Source organism: Tamandua tetradactyla, chromosome 19 (assembly GCF_023851605.1).
Source record: "Tamandua tetradactyla isolate mTamTet1 chromosome 19, mTamTet1.pri, whole genome shotgun sequence".
NCBI classification, from domain to species: domain Eukaryota; kingdom Metazoa; phylum Chordata; class Mammalia; order Pilosa; family Myrmecophagidae; genus Tamandua; species Tamandua tetradactyla.
In genome coordinates, this window is record NC_135345.1 from 30694267 (window position 1) to 30709291 (window position 15025).

Below are 15025 nucleotides of genomic sequence, written 5' to 3' on the forward strand. Positions count from 1 at the left end.
AACTCCACAATGGCTTAGCTAAGACAGAGAGGACCCAGCACTTCATATCTGCCTCAAGCTGCTCTTCTTTATAAGAGGGTTGTGCTCTAAAGGAGAACATCACCCAAAGCAGGGTCAATCTGCAAGTGCAACAAAAGACTGCAGTAAAAGAAATAGGAAATAATGGTCCAACTAAAGGAACAAGATAAAAATCCAGAAATTGTCAACAATGGAAAAAGATGTTAGAGTTGCTGAAAACGGATTTAAAAATGATTTTCAATATACTCAAGGAGACAAAGGGAAATGCAGAAAAATGATTAAATGATATGAGGAAAACAATGAGTGAGCACTATGGGAATCTCATTGAGATTCTCAGAATGAACCAAACAGAAACACTGTAGTTGAAGGATACAATAACTGAAATGAAAAATTCCCCAGAAGATTTCAACAATGGTTGGAACTGACAGATGAAAGAATCAGTGATTTTGAAGACAGGACAATTGAAATGATTCCGGGACAAAAAGAAAACTATGGGAGACCCAGAAGGAGAGGAAGCAGAGAAATGGATAAAAGGAATATTCAAAGAATTCATGGTAGAAAACTTACCAAATTTAAATACATGAGTATGCACATTAAGGGATTCCAACAAACCCCAAACAGGATATGATCAAAGAGAACCAAATCAAGACAAATAGTAACCCAACTCTCCAATTCCAAGGAGAGAGTCCTAAAGCTGCAAGAGAAAAACAATGAGCTATGTACAAGGGAATCTCAATAAGATGTAATGCTAATTTCCCATTAGAAAGCAATGGAAGCAAGAAAGCAACAGCACAAAAATTTTACATGGTGAAGTAAATGTTAGGCAACCAAGAATGTGATCTATGGAGCTTTTGTTTCAAAAATGAGGAACAGGTTAAGACAGTCTAGGATAGGCAAAGGTTGAGGAAGTTCATCACTAGAATACCTGTCTACAAGCAGTGGTAAAGGGGAACCTTCAACTAAAGGCAAAAGACACTGGGAAGTGGATCAAAGCGGCTTAAAGAAATAGACCTTTGGTAAACATAGCTATATGGATAACAGTAAATGCCAGTACAATTATATTTTACTTTTTTCTATGTAACTCCACTTTTAACTTCTTATAGGAGCTAAAATACAAATGCATGAAAAGGTAATGATAAATCTATTGTTTGAATATAAAATGTACAAAGATATAATTTGTAGAAAGCAAAAAGTCTTGAGGGATGGAAGGGCATTTGAACAGTGTCTTTGTATGCTATTGAAGCTAAGTTGATATGAAATAAATTGATTTACTATTGATTCAGGTTATTAAACTTTAACCATGATAGCCACCAAGAAAATATATCATAAACATATTCACAAAGAAATGAGAAAGGATGCAAAATGTTACAATACAATATCCAAATAAATATAAAAGTAGGTAATAAAAGTAGGTAATAACAGTAGAATTGAGGGTCATAAAGTGTAGAAGACTTCCAAAGACAAAATAGCAAAATGAAAAAATGAATTCCTGCATTATTGTCAGTTACTGTAAATGTAAATGGATTTAACTTATTAAAAATATTTTAACTTATTTTAAAAACCGACATTGGCAGAATGGATATTAAAACTTGACACAAATGTGTGTTGTTTGAAATTCAAAGATGTCAGTAGGTTGAAAAGTGAAAAGAGTGAAAAAATAAAATACTATGCAAATAGCAACCAAAAGAGGGCTGAGGTACCCATGTTAATATAAGAAAAATAGCTTTAAGTAAAAAAAAAAACATGAGGAAAGACAAAGAAAACCATTGTATATGGAAAAATGGGTCATATCAAAATAAATACATAAAAATAAAAATCAATAATAAATATATACTCACCTGGCAACAGATTCCCAAAATATATGAAACAAATATTGACAGATTTGAAGGCAACAATAGAAGGTTCTATATTTATAGTAGGAGACTTCAAAACAATATTTTTAATAATGAACCAAACTTCTAGAAAGAAAATCAATGGGGATATAGAAGATTTGACTGATACTCTAAACCAACTAGACATAGACAATTGTAGTGCAAGTAACCCAAGAGCAGTAGAATGCACATTCTTCTCCAGTGCACATGTATCATTCTCCAAGATAGACCATATTTTGGGTCACAAAACAATTTGAAATAAATTTACAAAAGTTGAAATCACCCAGTTTTTCTTAGCAACCACAAAAAAAATGAAGCTAGAAACCAATATTAGAGGGAGAAATGGAAAATTCAGAAATATATGGAAATTAAGCAACAGCTTTTAAATAACTAATGATCAAGGAAGAAATCACAAGGGAAGCTAGAAAATATCTTGAGGCAAATGAAAATGAAAACATTAAATACCAAAACTTGAAGGATGCAGCAAAGGCAGAGCTGAGACAGAAATATTGCTAAAATCAAAGTCATGCACACCTGAAAGAATGAATAAAAGAACAACAAATTCACCCCAAAGAAAGCAAAAGGAAATAAATAGCAAAGATTTGGTCATAAACAAATGAAATCAAGGATAAGAAAAAAAACAGTAGAGAGAGTTAATAGAACCAAAAGTTCATTCTTTGAAAAGAACATTGTAATTGACAAACCTTTAGCACAACTGAAAAAGAAAAATATAAGGTGCAAAATAAAAATTAGAAATGAAAAGGAGAACATTACTACCAATCCCATAAAAGTAGAATGGATTATAAGAGGATACTATGAACAACTGTATGCAAAATATTAGATAACATAGATGTGGTGAGCAAGTTTGTAGAACCACACACAACACATATACGGATTTAAAAAAAATGGATCTCAAAAAACAAATAACTAGTAAAGACAAAGAGTCAGTAATCAGAAACCTCCCAACAACTAAACAACCAAGAAAATCCCAGGACCAGATGTCTTCACTAGAGAATGTTACCAAATACTCCAGGAAGACTTAACACCAATTATGGTCAAACTCTTTCAAAAAATTGAAGAAAAAGGAACACTCATTAATTCATTTTATGAGGCCAATAACACCTTTACAAAAAGCCAGAAAAAAATAACACAAGAAAAATTATTACAGACCAACATCCCTTATGTATATAGATGCAAATATTCTCAACAAAATAATAGATAATTGACTATAACAGCACCTTAAAAGACTTATATATACAATGGTCAAGTGGGATTTATATCAGATATGCAAATATGCTTTAACAGAAGAAAATCAATTAATGTAACAAATTACATTAACAGAACAAAGTAATAAAATCACATGAACATCTCGATGCAATAAAAACATTCGACAAATTCAGCATCCCTTCTTAATAAATCCAAGCAGAAAACTATGCATAGGAGAAATTTTGTCATCATGATTAAGAGCATCTATGAAAATCCAGCCAATAACATCTACTCAATGGTGAAACATTGAAAGTTTTCTAAGGTCAGGAACAAGAAAATGATGACCACTGACATCACTGTTATTCAACACTGTAGTAGAACTACTAATTATAAAAAGTAAGCAAGAGAAAGAAATAAAGGACATCCAAATTGGAAAAGAAGTGAAAATTTTCATGTTTTCACATGGCATGATCCTATATGCAGAAAATCTTGGGAAAAAAATGCAACAAAGCTACTAGAACTAGCAAATGAATCCATTAATAGGACATGGTACAAGATCAACATTTAAAAATCATCAGTGTTTCTACAAATTAGTAATAAAGAATCTATAGAAGAAACCAAGAAAAAAATTCCAATTGCTATAGCAGCTAAAATAATCAAATATGTGCAAATGAATCTAACCAAGGATGTAATGAACTTGTATACAAACAATTGCTAAAAAAAGCAGACTAAAATGAATGGAAGGACATTCTATATTCATAAATTGGAAGAATAAATATTATTATGTTGTCAATTCTACCTAAAGTAACTTATCAATTTAACACAATCCTAATCAAAATTCAAACAACCTTCTTTGTAGAAATGAAAAAATCCAATCATAAACTTATATGGAAGTATAAGGACCCCTGAAAGGCCAAAAAATCTTGAAAAAAGAGAACGAAGCTGGAGGACTCAGAATTCCAGATTTTAAAACTTATTACAAAGCCAAAATAATCTAAAGTGCATGATATAGGTACAAGGGCAGACATTTAGACCAATGGGACCAATTTGATAGCTCAGAAATAAATCCTAATGTTTATGCCCAACTGACTTTAGACAACAGTGTCAAGTCCATTCAATTTATAAATAATAGACTCTTCAACAAATAACCCTATGCAAAAGAATGTGGGTCAATCTCTACCTCCCACTATATACAAAATCAATTCAAAATGGATCAAAGAACCAGAAATATAAAATTTCTGGAAGAATACATAGGGAAGCATCTTCAGGACCTTTTGTTAGGCAATGGTTTCTTATATTACATATCAGTTTTGTTTGGCTGAAGGTGTTAGAATGCACTATACCAGAAATGGGTTGATTTTTTTTTTTTTTTTACATGGGCAAGCACCAGAAATCAAACCCGGGTCCTTGGGCATGGCAGGCAAGCATTCTTGCCTGCTGAGCCACCGTGGCCCACCCAGTTGACTTTTTCAATTGGATTTTATTTGGTTACAAATTTGTAGTTCTAGGGCCAAGAAAATGTCCCAGTTAAGGCATCAGCAGGGTAATACATTCTCTGAAGAAAAGCTCATGGCATCCAGGTTCCTCTGACACGTGGAAAGTTGCATGGTGATGCCTGCTGATCTTTTTCTCCCATCTACTGCTTTCAACCACTGTCTACAAGTGTCTCTAGGCACTTGCTCTCTGAGCTCTGAGCTCTCTGAGTTCTATGTATCTTTTATCCTCTCTTATAGGACTCCAGAAAGAGGTTTACGTTCCTCCTTAAATGGGATGGATCACATCTCCATGGAAATAACTCAAACAAAAGGTCCTACCCAGCAACTGATCTATCCCCACAGGAATAGATTAAGGGAAAATAGGCTTTCCTGGGGGAACTTAACAGGTTCCAGCCAGCACAATACCCAAACACCAACAACAAAATAAAAGAAATAGATAATGTTCCTTCAACCAAATTAAAACCTTTTGCACATCAAAGGTCTTGTCTCATCATGAAAGTAGAAAGACAACCTACACGATGGGAGGAAATATTTGAAAATCATAGATCTGATAGTTTAATATCCAGGAAGTACAAACAAATTTTCCAGTTTAACAACAAAAAGACAAAAAGTCCAATTTAAAATGGGCAAAAGACCTGAATATATATTTCTCCAAATAATTCAAATGGTGAAAAAGAACATGTAAAAATATTCAACATCATTAATTATTAGGGAGCTGCAAATCAAAACCACAATAAAACACCACCATTTCATACCCGCTAGAATGGCTACTATTTGAAAAGCAAAAAGTATAAGAGTTGTAGCAAATGTGGAAAAATAGAAACACTCATTCATTGCTGGTGGTAATATAAAATTGTGTGACCACTGTGGAAGACTGTTTGGCAGTTCCTTAGAAAGATAAATATAGAATAACATATGACTTGATAAGCCTGCTTCTAGGTATATACCCCAAATAATTGAAAGTGGGCACTTAAAGAGATATTTGCACACTAATGTTCATAGCAGCATTATTCACAATTTCCAAAAAGTAGAATAAGCCCAATTATCCATCAACCAATGAATGGATAAACAAAATGTAATATATACAAACAATGGAAGATAATTCTGCTATGTAAAGGAATGAAGTTTTGATACACGTGACAACATGGGTGATCCTTGAAGATATCATGTTCAGTGAAATAAGTCAGACACAATGGAAAGAATGTCGTTTGATCTCATTGATATTAAATAATTAAATTAAATTAATTAATAGAGTCAGAATCCGTAATATACGTTACCAGGTCCTGGGTGGGGATAGGACATGAGGCCTTAGTGCTTAAATTGTGCACAGTTTCTATTTGGAATGATAGAAAAGTGTTGGCAATGGATGGTAGGGATTACCAATCCCTACCAATGGATTACCAATGGATGGATGGTAGCATAATATTGTGAGTGTAATTGAAAGCCATGAATTATATATATATATATGTGTGTGTGTGTGTGTGATCAAGAGGGGAGTTTTTAAGTTGAATATATTTTGATAGAATAAAAATTAAGATAATAAAACATAGAACTGTACAACTGTGCTGGTTTGCAACTTATTTACCAGAAATGTCATGCTCTTTTAATTCAATCTTATGGGTACAAATTTATTGTGGGTAGGATCTATTGATTAGGTTGTTTCCATGAAGGTGGGGCACTGCTCATTCAAAAGAGATCTGAATTACTTTACCTGAGTCCTTAAGAGAGTTCGTGGAGAGAGAAAGAGAGAGAGCTCAGAGCCAATACAGAGAGTAGACATCTAGACACAGATGTCTGGACACACAGAAGAACTGAGAGAACTGTTAGAACCCAAAAGCCAGGAAAGGACAACAGATGTTGCCAACTATCTTCCCATGTGACAGAGAAATGCTGAGGGCAATCAGCCTTTTTTTGAGAGAAGATATTCTTTTGTTGTTGCCTTAAGTTGGACATTTTCATGGTCTTAGAATTGTAACTTGCAACTTAATAAATTCCCTTTATAAAAGCCAATCCATTTCTGGTTTATGGCATTTCAGCAGCTTTAGCAATCTGAAACAGATTTTGGTACCAAAAGTGGAGTGCTGCAGTTTACAAATACAAAATATGTTGGAACAACTTTTTAAATGGACATGGAGAAAACTCTTGAAGAATTGTGAGGACGTGAATAGGAAAGGACTGGATTGCTTTGAAAAGACTATTAGTAGGAATATGGATGTTAAAAGTGCGTAAGGCCATAGATAGAAATGATGAATGTTTTATTGCAAACTGGAAGAAAAGAGATCCTTGTTATAAATTGGCAGAATTTGACAAAATTTATTCCAATTATTGAATGGAAGGTAGAATGTGAAGGGGATGAATTTGGATATCTAGCTTAGGAAACTTTCAAAATAAATATGGTAATTGCAGCCTGGCTTCTTCTTGCTGCATATAGTTAAATGCAAGAAGAAAGGGGTAAGCTAAGAACTGAACTCCTGTATACAAAGAAATCAGAAATTGATGGTCTAGAAAATTCTGGGCTTCCAGAAAGTGAGAACTCAGAGAATAGTGTCCACTATGAGGATTTAAACAAACATGGAAATGGTCATCATCTAAGAAAAAGCCAAGATTGAGATGGAGTTCTCCAGGAAGGATTTGTGGAAATCCTATTGTCTAATGGTTTGACCCCTGAATGATTCAAGCCAACAAGCTTTTTGCAAGGTCTGTATGAACAGAACCACTGGCAATCTGGACTAAAAGGATAGAAAAGGAACAGAGAGAAGGAAACATGATTTCAAGGCTGAATCATGGAAGCCAAAGTCTGAAACCAGGAAATATTGGGCCAGAAGAGCAGATCCACCCATGCATGTGGTAAAGGTATGTTTGCCTAGAAGCAGAGGGTGGACATTCTGCTTTGTTGCTTGAGAAGAGTACTGCCCCTTCAGGTCCCAGAGAAGGTAGAGCACATTCCCTATGGTTTGGGGAGATCCTAGCCACCATCTCACTGTTCTGAAAGGTTTGCACACATACTCTGGAGATGACAGAGTCTGGGTGCCACTCTGGAAGAGGGTGGGGCTGAGGACAAGGTGGTCTCCCCAGTGCTTGGGATATGCTGAAATGCTTACCCCAGTGTTTGGAGAGCTCAGAACTGCTGCAGAATCCCTTGGAAAGTGTGAAACTACCACCCTCTCAAGCTCTGTGGATAAATGGTTCTCAGACCTTAAAAACCAATGGCATTTGCTCTCCTGGTTTTTGGTTCTGGTGACCCCTGTTGTCCTTACCATTTCTTCTTATGTCAATGGCAAGGTTTATCCTATGACTGTCTCTCCTTTTTATATTGGCAGTAGGTAACTCGTTTTAAGTTTCACATGTCCACAGCCAGAGGAAATTTTGTTTCATGACAAACCACTCCTGTAGCTGATTTGATAAGATTTTGTACTGTTTTCCCCTGATACTGTACTGTATTGTCACTAAAATGATTTAAGGCTGTTGTGATATTGTGGTGGAATTAATATAGTTTGAATTAGGAATGAATACGTTTTTTGGGGGTTCAGAGGCTAGAATGTGTTGGTACTCCAAAAAAAGCCATGTATTTTAATCCAATCTCGTGAGTGAAGACTTATTGTGGGTGGAATCTTTTGATTACTTTGTTTCCAAGGAGATATGACCCACTCAATTATGGATGGGACATTTTGATTAGGTTGTTTCCATAGAGATTTGACTGTACACATTCAAGGTGAGTCTAATTAGCTTGTTAGAGTCCTTAAAAGAGGAGAGAGAGAGAGAGAGAGAGAGAGAGAGAGAGAGAGAGAGAGAGAGAGAATTAAGAGCTGATACAGAGAGCAGACACCTAGATACAGATATATGGAGAGTCAGAAGAAGCTGAGAGAGCCGTTTGAACCAGAAGCTAGGAGAGGACAACAGACATTGTCATGTGCCTTCCCATGTGACTGAAAAGGCACTCAGCCTTTCTTGAGAGAAAAAGAAGGTATCCTTTTGCTGGTGCTTAATCTGGACATTTCCACAACCTTAGAATTGTAATTTGTAACTTAATAATCCCCTTTACAAAACTCAATCCATTTCTGGTATATTGCATTCCAGCAGCTTTAGCACATTGAAACGATGCAATGAACCAATATACACCATGTACTATAGCAAACAGTACAATTATAATAAACTCTTTCATCAATTGTAATAAATGTTCCACACTAATGTAAAGTGATAATTACATCATGATATATGTCAACTCTGCATTTTATGCATAATTTTTCTGTAAGCCTATAAGTTCTCTACTATAAATAAAAAACCACATTCGTTTAGGGATGAATAACAGCATAGTTTACCTCTGGTTTTAAGAACCTACTTAGTATTATAAAGACATGCACTAATGTTTTTCATTCATTCATTTAAAAAGCACCTTATTTACTGTCTTTTCTGAATAAGGCACAGTGATTCCATATACGTTTTAAGTGTAGTCTTCATTTAAAATATAAAGGTGTTCAAACTTTGCAGGAATTTTACTTTAGTGAAGCATATCTTGAAAAAAATTATTATGGAACTGTAAAATGCTGTTACAGGATATAAATTTAAGAAAGTCGATGTGCTTTCTTATTGTCAAATGTGTAATTATTTATAGGGCTCAGGCTTAAACCACTAGGAGGCTACATTGCATTCATTCTATCCGTATTACTTCTGAAATTCTATGTACTTCTAAATTATTATTTATATATACCTTGTTAGTTCATGGCAATGCTTCCAAAACTACAATGTACTTTTTTGGTAAGGATTTCATTTCTTTTCTAAGGCTAAATATCATAGGGAATATATTGACTTATGATGAAAAAGTTCACAACTAGAAAAGATATCTTTAGCATTATTTTGAAAGTATTTTGTTAAAACACATTTTTTTAGAACCAAAAAGTCCTAATAATTGTCATGGAAAATATTGCTTCCTTATAGCTCAATCTATAAGAACGATCAACTCTGTAGTTTTCAAGAACCTCAGCAGGTTCCAACACAGCTTCTGATACTAACTTCATTAACTCTATCAATTCAATTTTGATTCTAGCCACACAAGATAAGAGCTAGCCTCTTCAAAATTGTTCTTCAGCCACGATTTACAAATTCAGGAGACCCCGGAGCTACCCACACTTCTGATCAATTGGCTCCCAATTTGGGGATTCCTACCACTTCCTCGGGTTCAGTAATTCTTTGTAATATCTCACTGAATTCACTTGCAGAAGGAAGCAAATAAGAAAAAAAAAAAAGAAAGAAAGAAAGAAAGAAAAGACACATCGGGTGATGTCTGTGAGGGTCTCAAACGCAAACTTCTGGGTCCTCTCCACATGGAGTCAGAATGTGTGACTCTCTTGATGCAGAGAAGAATCTTAGCCATTGTGACAGCTCATTGGGGTTTTCAGTTTGTGAGCCCATATTGGGTCCCCTTATGTAGGTAATGATTGATAGAAGCAGTATCCACTTGATTGAATTCTGTAGCCCCTTCCCTCCAAGATGTCAGATAGATCAGCTGATAAGGGTCAATGCGATGTGTCTTAAAGCTCCAAACGCCTAATCACGTGGTTGGTCTTTCCAGCCTTGGAGCCATTCCACTAAGACTAAAGGTGTGTCTAGCTTTACTCAGCCATTTCATCAGCATGTGAACTAGCAGGAGTGATATGTGGCCCACCATGAATAAGAAAACATTCTACTATTACTGGAAATCCCAAAAATTCAGAGGTCACCTGTTGAGGAAGTGGGGACTAAGACAATGGACCTTTTATGTTATCTTTGTGTCTTTAAATGATTTCATAAATTCATAATTTAGGAATCTTACCTGTCCTATTCCATTTAATTTTTTATTCTTTAATGTAAGTGTATTATGTAAAAGCATTTTGTTAAGTAAATTTGCAAATTCTTTAAATATACGTAAAGCATGGTTCCTCGCCGTCCTATTCCATTTAATTTTTTATTCTTTAATGTAAGTGTATTATGTAAAAGCGTTTTGTTAAGTAAATTTGCAAATTCTTTAAATATATGTAAAGCATGGTTCCTCGCCTAGAAAAATTCAAAGACTGGTAGTGTCAGTAAAATATTGCACAGATATTATCAAACCACGGTAGAAAAAAATTTATTACCTTTAGCAATTGCTTAAATTGAACAGCTTGTTTTTCAAACTAAATACTAGATAATGGGCTTATTCCGACAATTTATTTTCCCAACTAAATGTGATTTTATTGACGTCCACATAATCTCAATCGGATATCTCTGTCCACATGCCACCTAAGAGTTTCACAGAATTTTATGATGTTGATCAGTGCCTGAAGTAAAAGAAAGCCATTTAAAAAATCCATTTCTATTATCCACAGATAAAGTCTTTGAGACAATTGAGTAGAGCATCTTGATTATAAATTTAGTTTACATGCTCTTCCTAAAGGTTTCATTTCAAAAATGACCCTAAGCTATGATTTCTTGGCAGGAAAAAAGAAATCTTCTCTCCACAATATGATTTAATTTAAAAAAATGTCAGAAGTACCTAACTTAATAGTTATAAATGACTATTTGGAATAACTTTTCAGTAACTCTAAAATCTGCAATTGAAAATACTTAGATCAGTTAATTACATTACACATATTTAAATATTAAAGTAAGATATGAATAATGAACATTGTCCACATATATTCAATCAAGTAGATTTATATTCTTTTCTGCATTAGATTGATTAGCATAATACAAAATAGAGGAATCTTTAATAAATAAAATCACATTTCTATTCTTTAATAAAGAGAAATAAATTAGTTGCCATTTATTGAAGCTATACAACAAATTTGTCAAATAATCAAGTTTTAAGTCCAAGTAATTATTTAATTATCAAATATAAAAAGAAATATATAAGCCATTACAAAAGAACTACAGGGGTGGGCCACAGTGGTTCAGCCGGCAGAGTTCTTGCCTGCCATGCTGTAAACCCGGGTTTGATTCCCGGTGCCTGCCAAAGTGAAAGAAAAAAAAAACAACTGCAATCATCATCCATGAAAAACTATCAAGTTTGTGAATTGGGGCCATTTTTAAAATTTCTTAGCCTGTGCACTGACCAGTATGATAGCTACCAAAAGGGCAAATGCAAATTTATAATAATAAAGCTATCTTGAGAATGTGTGTAATGGATAGGATAATAACCTGCAATCTCTTTATGTATTGTCTATGATGCATCACATTCTGTTTTAATGCTTGTTCAATAATAAATTTGTTTTTCTTTCTCTTTCACCTTTGTGAAGAGGTTTCCTGGATTGAAAGAAGATTTTGTTTTTAATTATATTTTCCCAACACTACTAGATACATATGGGTCCTTAACACTTGGAATGGGGTTAATCTAAACTGAGATGGGCTATAAGTATAAACTATACAACAGATTTCCATTACTTGCATGAAAAAAAACTAAATATGTCATTACATTTACACCAATTATAATATATCATTTAAATAACTTAACTTGTTAATTTTACTAAACTGTTAGTTTTATTAAAATGCGCCAGTTATTAGAAAATTTAAAATCATATGTGTAGGGCTCTGTGACAGTGGTTCAGTGGCAGAACTCTCACGTGCAATGCTGGAGACCTGGGTTCAATTCCTGGTGCCTGCTCATGAAAAAAAACATTCTATATGTAGCCCACAATATATTCTATGTTTTCTATTCTGATGTAAGGATTACTTACTGACCAGGTTATGTGAGGCCTTGTGGAATTGTTGTTTCAATACATGTAAATATCATTTATGTAAGAACATGCTTTTGAAGTATATACCAGAGTATAATATAAGTGCAGATAAACATGAAAAGATATTCAATATCATTAACCATTAGGGAAATATATGTCAAACCACAATGAGATACTTCTTCACACCCACAAAGTTGGTAGTTTTTTTAAAAAAAGAAAATAGCAAAGGTTGGAGAGGGTGTAGAGAAATTGAAACTCTAGTTGACTGTTGTTGGGAATGTAAAATGTCACATCCATTGTGTAAAGCAATACTGTGGCTCTTCGATAAGCTAAATATAGGATTCCTTATGACCAGGCAATTGCATCCCTGGGTATATGCACAAAGAATGTAAGAACATGGTCTGACACAGATACTTTTAAGCCAATGTTCACAGCCACATTATTCTCAATAGCCAAAAGGTGGAAACAACCCAAGCATCTATCAACAGATGAATATGGCATATACACACAAAGGAACATTGTTTGTCTGTAAGAAGGAATGAAGTTCTGAGATGGCCTCTAATGTTTACTGGTGAAGAACCTTGAGTTGACCCAGAATTCCAAAAGTATCTTGCTAATCAGAGCTCGATCTAACCAAAATTGGCCTGCCTAAAGGTGCAGTAGCTTAAACGTTAAACTATAATGACCTATACTTCATTATAATACTAAAAATCACACCTATCATACTAGGGTTGCCATTTTTCTTACATATGCTCTGTGACTAAGCATGTAAGCAATCTGGATATGCTCAATAATTAGATCAATTCTAACCTCATCATCTCTAGTCATTGTGCTAACTGTCCTAAAACTTGTCCATCTTTTGATATTATGAAACTGTCAGAATTACTGCAATTTGGCTGACAAATTTTTAGGCCAATAGGCCATCTGATCTACTGCTTCATACTTAGCACTCAACTCTTGCTCTCTTTGAAGCTGTGGTATCTCAGGAATTGGTCATTTGAGTGCATCAAGCAGAGAACCCAATGCTTTTGCTTAGTATCAATTTCACTTACATTAGTTATCTAGAAATAGCAAATTCATATAGAAACAGAAAACAGATTACAGTTTCCTAGGGGATGGATGGAAAGGGGAGTTGTCGCTTGGTGTATTAACAGGGTTTGAAAATTTTGGAAATTTTTAAAGAGCAGATGATTATTATTGGAAGAAAGAAAAGGGCTCAGTTATAAATATGATGATTGCAGATTATTCATCAGGCAAAGTCCCAGATGCTCCTGTAGATTTGTGAAATGAGTGACCTAACATTGCCATGAATAGAAGGATTTTATGAAATCATCTGATCATAAATGTGGCTCCAAATATGAAAATTTCACCTTAAGAAGACAAATGGTTACCATGACAACAAAATTTGTAACTTTATCATAGATAATAAAAGTGCAAAAGAAAAACTAGATAAATAAAAAGGTTTTGGGGTGAAATCAGACTATTTAGAGAGCAAAGAAGCACAGATGCCAATATTGGTAATACTAGCTAAACAGCATGGAGTAATAATGGATTTCTATTCTGACTTTATTTTTCTCTTAGTGCAAATCATTTATCTGAGTATTGTTAAATGTGAGATCCTGATAAAAAGGAATACATAATTTTGAAGTTTGACCATCAGGACCGGGATCGGGAAGATGAGTATGGGAGGTCATCAATTGTTTCCCAGGCACTATTCTTCTTCAAATATACTGAGTGCACCTTTTTATTTGGTATTTTCAAAGCCCATAAAGTTTTCTAATGGGTATTTGAACAGTGTCCATATTCATTCTATGTAAATATTTTCTTGTGATAGTTGATGCAATGAATAGGTGAATGTGTAAATTCATGAAGAAGAGGAAAAAGTACTTGAAATAATTAACTGTTCTTTAATTGAAGCCATACAAAAACCATGTGATATTTGTGAACTTTTGAAGTAAGGGTAAGATTGTGCCTTGTGTGTCACACATTCATACTAGGAGCAGAAATATATTTTTGACACACAGATATACTGACAATAAGCCATGACATAAGAATATTTATCTAATTTAAAATTATTTGCATTGCTTTACTAAAATGAAATATATTTTCCTAACCTTCCTATGTTTTCTCTATAGTGCAAGTATAAAAAAGCAAAGATAAATGAAAGAAGATAAAGTCTGTCATTGATAAAATACCAGCAGTAAAGTATTTGGTTTTCTCTGATCTAAGATATAGTAAACGACATTTCTCTTCATCGTTACTAGACATCAGTGCAATCATGTTATTTTCAGCTGTTTTCCAATATCTCATACATCAGTTTGTGAAAACATTCGAGGTTACTGAGACTTTGCTGGAGGAAATTTTATGTCACTGCTACAATAGGGAAGCGTATCTGAAGAACAGTAAAATTTTAGCAGACTTTTAGAGCATCTGCCTAGAAGAGAAAAGAAAAGTAGTGATGGATTGAAAGTGGGAGATCTTAGAGGAATAAATACTATAACTTAGGAGTAACAGTTACTCTTAACTCTTTTAAAAGTAAAAGAGTTACTTTTAAATTCCTCATCCTTTTAGAGAAGATCCAGGAAATAATCATTTTATTATCTAATGATTATAAAGTTGGTGGGTTAACAGAATTTGAACAGGGCTCAAAATTATATTATTCAAAGAGGCTTATTTAAGCTCTGCTATGAGATAATGTTTCCAACTCTTTTGAGACTATTTAGGAATTCACTGTTTACAGTGACTA